Raw genomic sequence first — 9,644 nt, 5'->3', positions numbered from 1 at the left:
AGGGAGAGGATTTATGGAAAGCTGTTTAAATGCTGATGGGAATTTCGTCACTGTTGTTATTATGGTTCTCTTCTCCTCATTCACCCCCAATCCTCTTTATCTTGTTTATTGTCTTTACTACACCACTTCACATATTGTAAAATTTTATATAATTAGCTTGTTTATTAAGCTGATTATTATTGCCTCCCATTAGACAAGAGTCCTAGAGTAGGTGCTTAATATATGCTAAATGAATGAATAAATACTTTTTTTTTACTAACTTTTTTTTTTAATTGCATTTTAGTTTTTGGGGTACATGTGAAAAACTTGCAAGATTGTTGCATAGGTGCATACGTGGTAGTGTGATTTGCTGCCTTCCTCCCCTTCACCTATATGTGGCATTTCTCCCCATGCTATCTCTCCCCAACTCCCCACCCCCCGCTGTCCCCCCAACTCTGCCCCAACAGACCCCAGTGTATAGTGCTCCCCTCCCTGTGTTCATGTGTTCCCATTGTTCAATACCCGTCTATGAGTGAGAACACGCGATGTTTGATTTTGTGTTCTTGTGTCAGTTTGCTGAGAATGATGGTTTCCAGATTCATCCATGTCCCTACAAAGGACGTGAACTCATCGTTTTTGATGGCTGCATAATATTCCATGGTGTATATGTGCCACATTTTTCCTGTCCAGTCTATCATCGATGGGCATTTGGGTTGGTTCCAGGTCTTTGCTATTGTAAACTGTGCTGCAATGAACATTCGTGTGCATGTGTCCTTGTAGTAGAACGATTTATAATCCTCTGGATATATACCCCGTAATGGGATTGCTGGGTCAAATGGAATTTCTATTTCTAGGTCCTTGAGGAATCGCCACACTGTCTTCCACAATGGCTGAACTAATTTACACTCCCACCAACAGTGTAAAAGTGTTTCTATTTCTCCACATCCTCTCCAGCATCTGTTGTCTCCAGATTTTTTAATGATTGCCGTTCTAACTGGCGTGAGATGGTATCTCAATGTAGTTTTGATTTGCATTTCTCTAATGACCAGTGATGATGAGCATTTTATAATATGCTTGTTGGCCTCATGTATGTCTTCTTTTGTAAAGTATCTGTTCATATCCTTCAGCCATTTTTGAATGGGTTTATTTGTTTTTTTCTTGTAAATCTGTTTTAGTTCGTTGTAAATTCTGGATATCAGCCCTTTGTCAGACGGGTAGGCTGCAAAAATTTTTTCCCATTCTGTTGGTTGCCGATTCACTCTATTGACTGTTTCTTTCACCGTGCAGAAGCTGTGGAGTTTGATCAGGTCCCATTTGTCTATTTTGGCTTTTGTTGCCAATGCTTTTGGTGTTTTGGTCATGAAGTCTTTGCCTACGCCTATGTCCTGAATGGTTTTGCCTAGGTTTTCTTCTAGGGTTTTTATGGTGTTAGGTCTTATGTTTAAGTCTTTAATCCATCTGGAGTTAATTTTAGTGTAAGGTGTCAGGAAGGGGTCCAGTTTCTGCTTTCTGCATATGGCTAGCCAGTTTTCCCAACACCACTTATTAAACAGGGAATCTTTTCACAGTGAGACCCTATCTCCTTTTATTAACTTTTTTAAGGAGATAGGGTCTCACTGTGTTGCCTAGGCTGGTCACCAACGACAAACTCCTAGGCTCAAGTGATCCTACCATCTCAGCCTCCCTACGTGTTAGGATTACAGGTGTGAGCCACCACAACTGGCATGAATGAATCTTATTCTATAGCTGTGAGAAGGGAAAGAATGAGAAGATTTGAAAGTTGCTTAAAGGCCTGGCGCAGTGGCTCACACTTGTAATCTCAGAACTTTGGGAGGCCAAGGAGGGTGGATTACTGGAGGTCAGGAAATCGAGTCCAGCCTGGCCAACATGGTGAAGCCCCGTCTCTACTAAAAATGTAAAAATTAGCCAGGTGTGGTGGCACAGGCCTGTAATCCCAGCTACTTGGGAGGCTGAGGTGGGAGAATTGGTTGAAACCAGGAGGCAGAGATTGCAGTGAGCAGAGATCAGAAATCTCTCCACTGCACTCCAGCCTGGGTGACAGAGCAAGACTGTATCAAAATTAAAAAAAAAAAGTAGGAACAAAATAAAGAGGACATGGTTTAGCTATTCCTCTTGAAACAGTTAGCTGAAGGATTTTAGGGGCTAAGTCTGGTTCCCTATTTCCATATTAACCCCGAGAAGGCAGAAAGAATGAAGGAGGCTTCAGAAGGGTTTTTCTCTGGCTGTCCCAGTCATCTCAGACACTTGAATTCTCTGAGTTCTCTACTGGAGCCCTAACTTTCAGTGGCAACTCATTGTGTTTATCTGTGTGTACACTCAGTGATGCTGCTCTTTCGGTTTGAGAGGCAGGATCCAGAGCCCTGCACCCCATTTGGAGAGGGGCATGTCCAGTGGAAACTGAATGTTGCATGAGTGTGGTTATTTTGGGACAGGGGTGATCAGCTCAGCCCTTGGTGTCTCTTTTGGGGAAGCCCATGGTAGGTAAAGAGATCACCATCCTGGAGTGAGTGGTCTTAGGGAATCAAGAGGATTCAATTAATTAGTTAACTGAGACTTACTGAGTGGAAGACCTGGTGCTCAATTCTGGGGGTCTGGTGATGAGCAAGACCTGGTTTAGTAAGGATGCCACGGCCCCCCGAGGAAGAGAGGCAACTAAGCCAACAGGAATGATCCTTATGTGCTGGGCGGTCCCATGGGTCCTATAGCTCCTGCTGTGCAGAGTGGCCCGCCCTCCACAGTCCAGCTCCTGCCCCATTCCAGTAAGACCATGCCCTCTGCTAGCCCCCTTCGCAGAGGTGGAGTGATGCTGTGTGCTATTGCTGAGTCCCTGGTGCTTCCACATCCCATCTTTACAACTCAGTCAACTGTCCCTCCATGGATGCTTCTTGGAGTCCCCTCTGGATGTGCTTCCTATTTCCTTCAGATACCTTGCCTCATGTGTTCAGGACAATGTTATCTCAGTCATTCATTCTCTCATTCCATAAGCATTCATCCATGGCTTCTCTGGGTCAGGCCCTGTGGGAAGCACTGGAAGCAAAGTCCAATCAGGTACAGATTCTACCTTCAAAAAACATGCAGCTGGGTTGGGGGTGGAGGGGGCGGGTGCTCATTCCATCACAGAACAGATCACAGGGTGAAAAGGGTAAGGATGGCATAATAATGGGATCACAGAAGAGACAGCACGGCAATCAGAGATGGGGTGATAAGAGGGGGAGGGAGCCAGGGAGGGATGAGAAGGTGTAGCAGGACAGAGAAAGTGTCTGGGCAAGAGGAACAGCACGTGAGCAGAGAATTAGAGGAGCTACTTGAACATCACTAAGATGAAAGGGAAGGTGTAGGAGGAAATTGGGGAAGATTAGACTGAGAAACCAGGTAGGGGCCATGCCATGAGGCCCTTAGATAGCTAAGGAACTTGAATTTCTTCTAAGGAAATGGGAGAAGGCTCTTTGGGTTTTATGGTAGAAACTGAGAATCAGATTTGTGATTTGGAAAGATGAGATATGGAAGGTAGACTGTGAGGGAGTAGGAGGAATCAGACGGTGAGACTCCAGGAAAAAAGAGACAAGCAAGGATTGGTGGAAGCTTGGGCTAAGGTAGTGACAGAAGATGAGCGGAGGAGAGGGCATTCATGAACAGAGACAATAGAAGTTGGAGACTGACGGTAACAGGCCACAGAGACGAGGAAGGGATGTCTGTTGAGTATCCATATTTTCCTTCTGATTTAACAAATTTGATGAATGATTTTATTAACGGAAATTAGGAAAGTTGAGTACAAGTCAGCTTTGGAGAAAAAAAACACATAAAAAATCTTCTTTTGGTAAAGTGAGAAGAAGCCCACGAGACAACCTGAGAACAAATATTAAGCAGATGTTTTGGGAGGCGTCTGTTCTGGAAAAGAGCTCAAGGGACGTGAGGGGCAAGGCCGAGGGGAGCTAGTTTCTGCAGCCATGCTGTATCTGAGTAAGGGGCTCACATCGCCTTTCATCCTCTGTGGCAGAAGATAGAATCTTATAAAGTTCTTAGGTCCTTTCTGGAACTCCAAGACATAAGTGCCATTGCCTCATGGTAGAGTTAGTGTGAACAGGAAGAGAGAAGGGGGAGGTGGGTCATGGGGCCTCACACGGGACCCTTGGAAGAGATGTGGTTTTCGAGCTGGTGTAGCATCTTCCTGTGAGCGGACCAAGGCCTGGGCCAGCAGCATCACTCTTGCAGCCAAAGAGGATGAGGGGAACCAAGTGCCAGGGGAGAAATTCTTCCAAGTCATTTATTTTCCAAAATCCTCAAAGATCTGGGTATTTTGTTTGGAAATAACTGCATTAAGTTTTGAACTTTTTAAGGGTCTCTTCTCTGCTCTGGTGACCTCATACATTCCAGTGGTTTTAAATACCATGGCATGCCAGCAACTCCCAAATGTTTACCTCCCACCCAGGCCTCTCCTTGAACCCTAGACTCATATGCCCGATGGATGTGTCACAGACACCCCAGGGACAGTATGTGCAAAACTGAGCTCTTGGTGGGATCTCCAAAATGTCCCTCCCACAGTCTTTCTATGTTAGTAATGGTAATACTATCCACTTGGTTACTAATGCCAGAAAAATGGGGATGTTTCTTCATTTCCTTATCTAATCTCTTAACAAATCCTCTTGACTACAAGATCCTCCTTGGATCGTGAGTCTTGTCATTCCTCTCCTTTCCACTGCTGCCACTACTCTGGTCCAAGCTTCCTCTTTCCTCCCTGCAAAATGCCAGCACCTGCTAGCCCATCAGCCTGTTTCTACACTTCCCCACCTTCAGCCTAGATTGCACCCAGCAGCCTCCATGGTCTTCCCCTGCCCCACCATGGTGATCTTTTAAAAACATAAGTATGATCTTGTAACTCCCACATTTAAAACACACCAATGGCTTCACGTTGCCCTGAGAATAAGGTCCCCACTGCTGATGATGGCCTGACTCCTGCCTGCCTTTCTTCCCTTTTGGCCAAACATCACCCTATTTCCTCACTTTGTTCCAGCTGCCGGAGACTCCTGAGTTAAGTCCTCAGGCAGGTCAAGCTCCCTCCTGCTCCAGACCTGCATCCTGAGATTCCTTCTGCCCAGAGTGCCTTTCCCAGCCAACACTTTTCCAATGTGGAAATGCTGCCTCCTCCAAGAGTCTCCCTGACCACCCAGTCTACGGAGGACCACCCCTCAGTCCCATTGTTGTTACAGCTTATTTCTGACCACAATGTATAATCATTTACTTCCCTGTTCATTTTCAGTCTTCCACAGTGTACTCTGGGTCCCACAGGGCAGAGACCATGCAGTCTTTTCATCACTGATGCTTGCTAGCCATGGTGGGCCAAAGATCTCTCTCCCCTTTCTCTCCCACGCCTATTATTTTATTGGTTATATTTAATTTAAAATATAATGTTTATAATATTATAGTGTTTAAAATTAAACATAACATTCATTTAGAATTAAAAATATTTTATTTTTTCATTCTGTTTATTATGATTAGAGCTTTATATATTATCCACTTCAAGCTACTATTTTTAAGCCATCGAATTGACATGAGACCTATTTATTTTCTACTGTGTAGAATAAGAAAATCAGCACCTCAAAACTTTCCCTTACTTTTCCTCCCTCCTTCCGCTTCTCTCTCTCCCCTTCCTCACAACTTCTGTTGGCCATTCCATCACAGGAAAGGTTTCTTTTTCTGTGTTTTTAGTTGCACCCTTGCAATGATCTGCCCTACCTCCAGCTTCTCTGAGTATTGGCTGCCACAGACCTGTGTCTTGTTCATTTCTTTGTGGGACTGTCCTTCCTGGGAGTTTAAGTCTGACTCACTGGCATTTTCACTGTCATTATAACTTCATTTTACTCAACAATGTATAATGTCCACTTATTGAGTCATTAGGTTATAAATCTAATGTTACCTTTTATTTTCTCAGAACTTTTTAATGCATGTCAACACACACATACATGGGATTCTGTTGGACATGCTTTTAGTCTCATGGTCCTGCTTTTTCTCTTCTTTTCCCTTTTTGCATTCTTACCTTCTTCCTGTCATATGATAAGACCCCTCCTCCACCCCAACCCTTGAACACACTCTGAGTAACTTGTTTCCAACCCGATGGTCATATACTCCGACTTTTCACTCTGCTTTGCACAAATGTGTCCATCCATGTATAGAGTTTTTAAAAAAATTATGTTTGCTTTGCCAAAAACAATAACGTAGCATTATTTATTTAAACCTTCACCTAACTGTGTATGCGTGTGTATCTTGATGTGCTGATGCTTTAATTTTTATGGAACTGAGTCACAAAAGTGGAATTCCTGGATAAAAGAATATGTGTTTTAGTTTGTTCTCACACTGCTACGAAGAACTACCTGAGACTGGAAAATCAATGATGAAAGCAGGTTTCATTGACTCACAGTTCTTCAGGCTTAATAGGAAGCATGGTCGGGAGGCCTCAGAAACTTACAATCTTGGTGAAAGGTGAAGGGAACCCAAGGCACCTTCTTCACATGGCAGAGCAGAAGGAGGAGTGAGAGAGTGAAAGGGGAAGGGCCACACACTTATAAATAGCAGATCTCATGAGAACTCACTATCACGAGAACATTATGGGGGACATGTACCCCCATGATCAAATCGCTACCCACCAGGTCCCTCCCTTGAAACATGGGGATTAAAATTTAAAATGAGATTTGGGTGGGAATAAGGGCCAAACCATATTAATGTTTTACAATTTTAATAGACGTTGCCCTATTGATTTATACAAATGCTGTGACAATTTGCATTTCCACCAGCAATATATGCAAACATTCTTTTCATGGAACACTTACCAGCAATAAGTGTTAATGCTCTTTTTAGATATGCCAGTTGGATGAATGTAAAATAATGTCTCGTTAATTACAAGAAATTTATATTAATTTTTATTTTCCTGACTTCTAATGAATTTAAGTATCTTTGACTATGTTTATTGCTCATTTGGATTGCTTTATTTTATACTTTTTCCTATTTTTTATTGGGTGGTTTGTGTTTTTCCTGTCAATTTGTAATTGGAATGTTTGTCTATTACAGCTCTTCATTCTCTACCTGTCCTTATTGTCTGTGGCAGCAAAGTCTGTATATTGAATTAAATTAACGCTCTAGTAACCCTCTGCATTGGTTAACCAAAGAAAAATGCTCGATGCCTCAAATCTATTTCTCTCTCGACTTTCTACCTACGCTTGTCTCTATTTTCCCTCACTCTTCTGCGAAGTATCAGGGTAGACAGAAAGGAGGAAACAGACATTTATAAGCACGTTCTATATCCCAGTGAATTAATGGGTAATTTACATGTTACATTACTTAATTAAATAAAATTAAAACATTTTTAATCCCCATTTTACTAATGGGAATACAGAGGTTCGGAGTGGTTAATTTACTTCTCAAGGTCGGATTAAGGAAATGTCAGAGACAATTTTTGAACCTGTATCTGCCTGGTTCTGAAGTGTTCTTTCAGATGCCCTCCTCTGGCTGCTAGACTCACAGGAGACTCACAACCACCCTAAGAGATCCTGGGGCAGGCTTCCTCATCCTCTTTCCACAGGCAAGAGCCCTGCACTCAGAGCAGCTGAATGACATGGTCAGAGATGCAAACTGTGATTGCAAACCACAAACCTGTGGCTTCAGTCACTAAATCTAGAACTGTTTTGAATCAGGTGTCTGCTAACCTCTTTTCTCTTGAGTTGGGAGCATTGGGGCAGGTTGGCATGGGGAAGCCACTGGGCATCTCATGTCCTTCAGTGAATTCTCTGCTATCCAGAGCCGCAGAGGTAGCACCTGTTTTGCCAAAAGACTGCAAAAACTTCCCTCTCTTCAGCAGATCTTCCCCTCTGAGAGCTCAGGTGGGCAGCAGAGAGAGGAGAAACACACGTAACAGAGGGGCTCTGAATCTCCAGGCCAAACATAACCTCCTTTTCCTCCACCTCCACTCCCACCCTCCATCCAAAGGGAGTGGCAGTAAAGTTTCAGAAAGTCTGAAATGACTCTAAGCAACAGAAAAGTGTTCTGGTTGCCCAATATTTACATAAGGACCTACTTCAGTTTTCCTTCTCTGCTCTTAACATCTGAGCTGGCACACAGACGCGGACGCCTGCCTGCATCTACACAAGGACGTACACCTGGATGCATGTGTGTCACACAGGCAGACACTGTGCACAGCACCCACCTCCACACACCTCGGGCTGCGGCACAACAGTAAGGGGCAACCAGGGCGCTGGGACGTGTCCGTCCTCAGGCTCAAGCTGCGTTCCTTTGTTCTTCACACGAGAGTGTACTTCTGGATTTCTCCAGAAGCAGCCTCTATAGTAAGAATATGCGTGCATGGGATTTGTAAGGGAGGTGATCTAAGCAATGCCACTAAGGGAATGGGCAGGTGAGGGAGGGACTGAAAGGAACCAGTCAGGAAACACTGTCAACCCGCAGCAGTGACCATGGGCAACCAAGTCTCAATTACACTGGGGAATTCTGGGAGGAGGTGGATGGCACATCTCAGAATTGCCTCATTCAAGGTGGAGGAAGCTGAAATATGCACCAACCAGCTCTCTTTCTGCTGTGGTTGAGGGCTGCTGCCTGGGGATTACTGTGGCAAGAGAAACATGAGCTGCCATATTACCTTGTCTAATGCAGGCGGAGAAACCTGCCCTTTACATTCAGAAAAAGGCTTTGATCCCAGTTCTGTTTCCTGCTCATTTGATACCTTGAATAATTTCTTTCTTCTCTCTGAGTCTCTATTTCTCTTATCTATAAAGTGGGTAGAATACTTTCCCCAACAAGATTGGAATAGGGATTTGATGAAATAACGAAGGTCAATGAACTTGCCCCAGGTTGGCTCTCAAAAGAGACAGATATTCTGTCTCACTACCTAAATTGTCTTCAGTTGCCTTAGCTGCTTTCCCTTTGTCTTTCCAACCTCTGTGTTAGGATGCCCAGGGCTCAGGCCTCAGGCCTCTACCCTCATCTAGGACACAAGACTTGGTGATCTCATCCAACCTTAAAGCCTTAAATGTCTAGCGTAACCCTCAGCACTCCCACCCGCATGCACCTCCTTTGCTGCCTTCAAAATAGACCTGGAATGTGACCACAGTTCACATTCCCTGTCAGTGCCCTGGCCCATTCCCTCGCCTTTTGCTTGGATGCTTGCATTAGCTTCCTGACTCTCCATCCTTGCTCCCTGGTTAGCTTTTTCTCTGCACAAATACCAGAAGTGCCCTGTTAAAATCCAAGCTGGATGATGCCACTCTATTCAGTCTGCTAATACCTTCCCATCACTCCTAAAGAAAAAGCCTACATCTGTACATGGATTTACAATGTGACTGGACCCAAATCTCAAATCTCCTCTCCTCCACGCTCTCTTCTGCTCACTCTGTCACAGCTACTCTGACCTCCTTCTGTTCCTCACAGAGCCCAAGCACCCCTTTGCCTCAGGGGCTTTGCACATGCTGTTCCCTCTGCCTGAGTGTTCTTCCCTCAGACATCAACCTGCTCCACTCCTTCACCTCCTTCAAGACTTAGCTTACATATCACCTTCTCAATGAGGTCTGCCTTACGCATTCTATTTCAAATTGCATGGCTGTCCCATCACACCTCCCTGTTGTGTTATTCTCCATAGTACTTAC

The sequence above is a fragment of the Aotus nancymaae genome, unplaced genomic scaffold (genome assembly GCF_030222135.1).
Source record: "Aotus nancymaae isolate 86718 unplaced genomic scaffold, 86718_ANA_hifiasm-v0.15.2.pri h1tg000036l, whole genome shotgun sequence".
Classification (NCBI taxonomy): Eukaryota; Metazoa; Chordata; class Mammalia; order Primates; family Aotidae; genus Aotus; species Aotus nancymaae.
Note: the sequence above shows the minus strand (reverse complement) of the source record.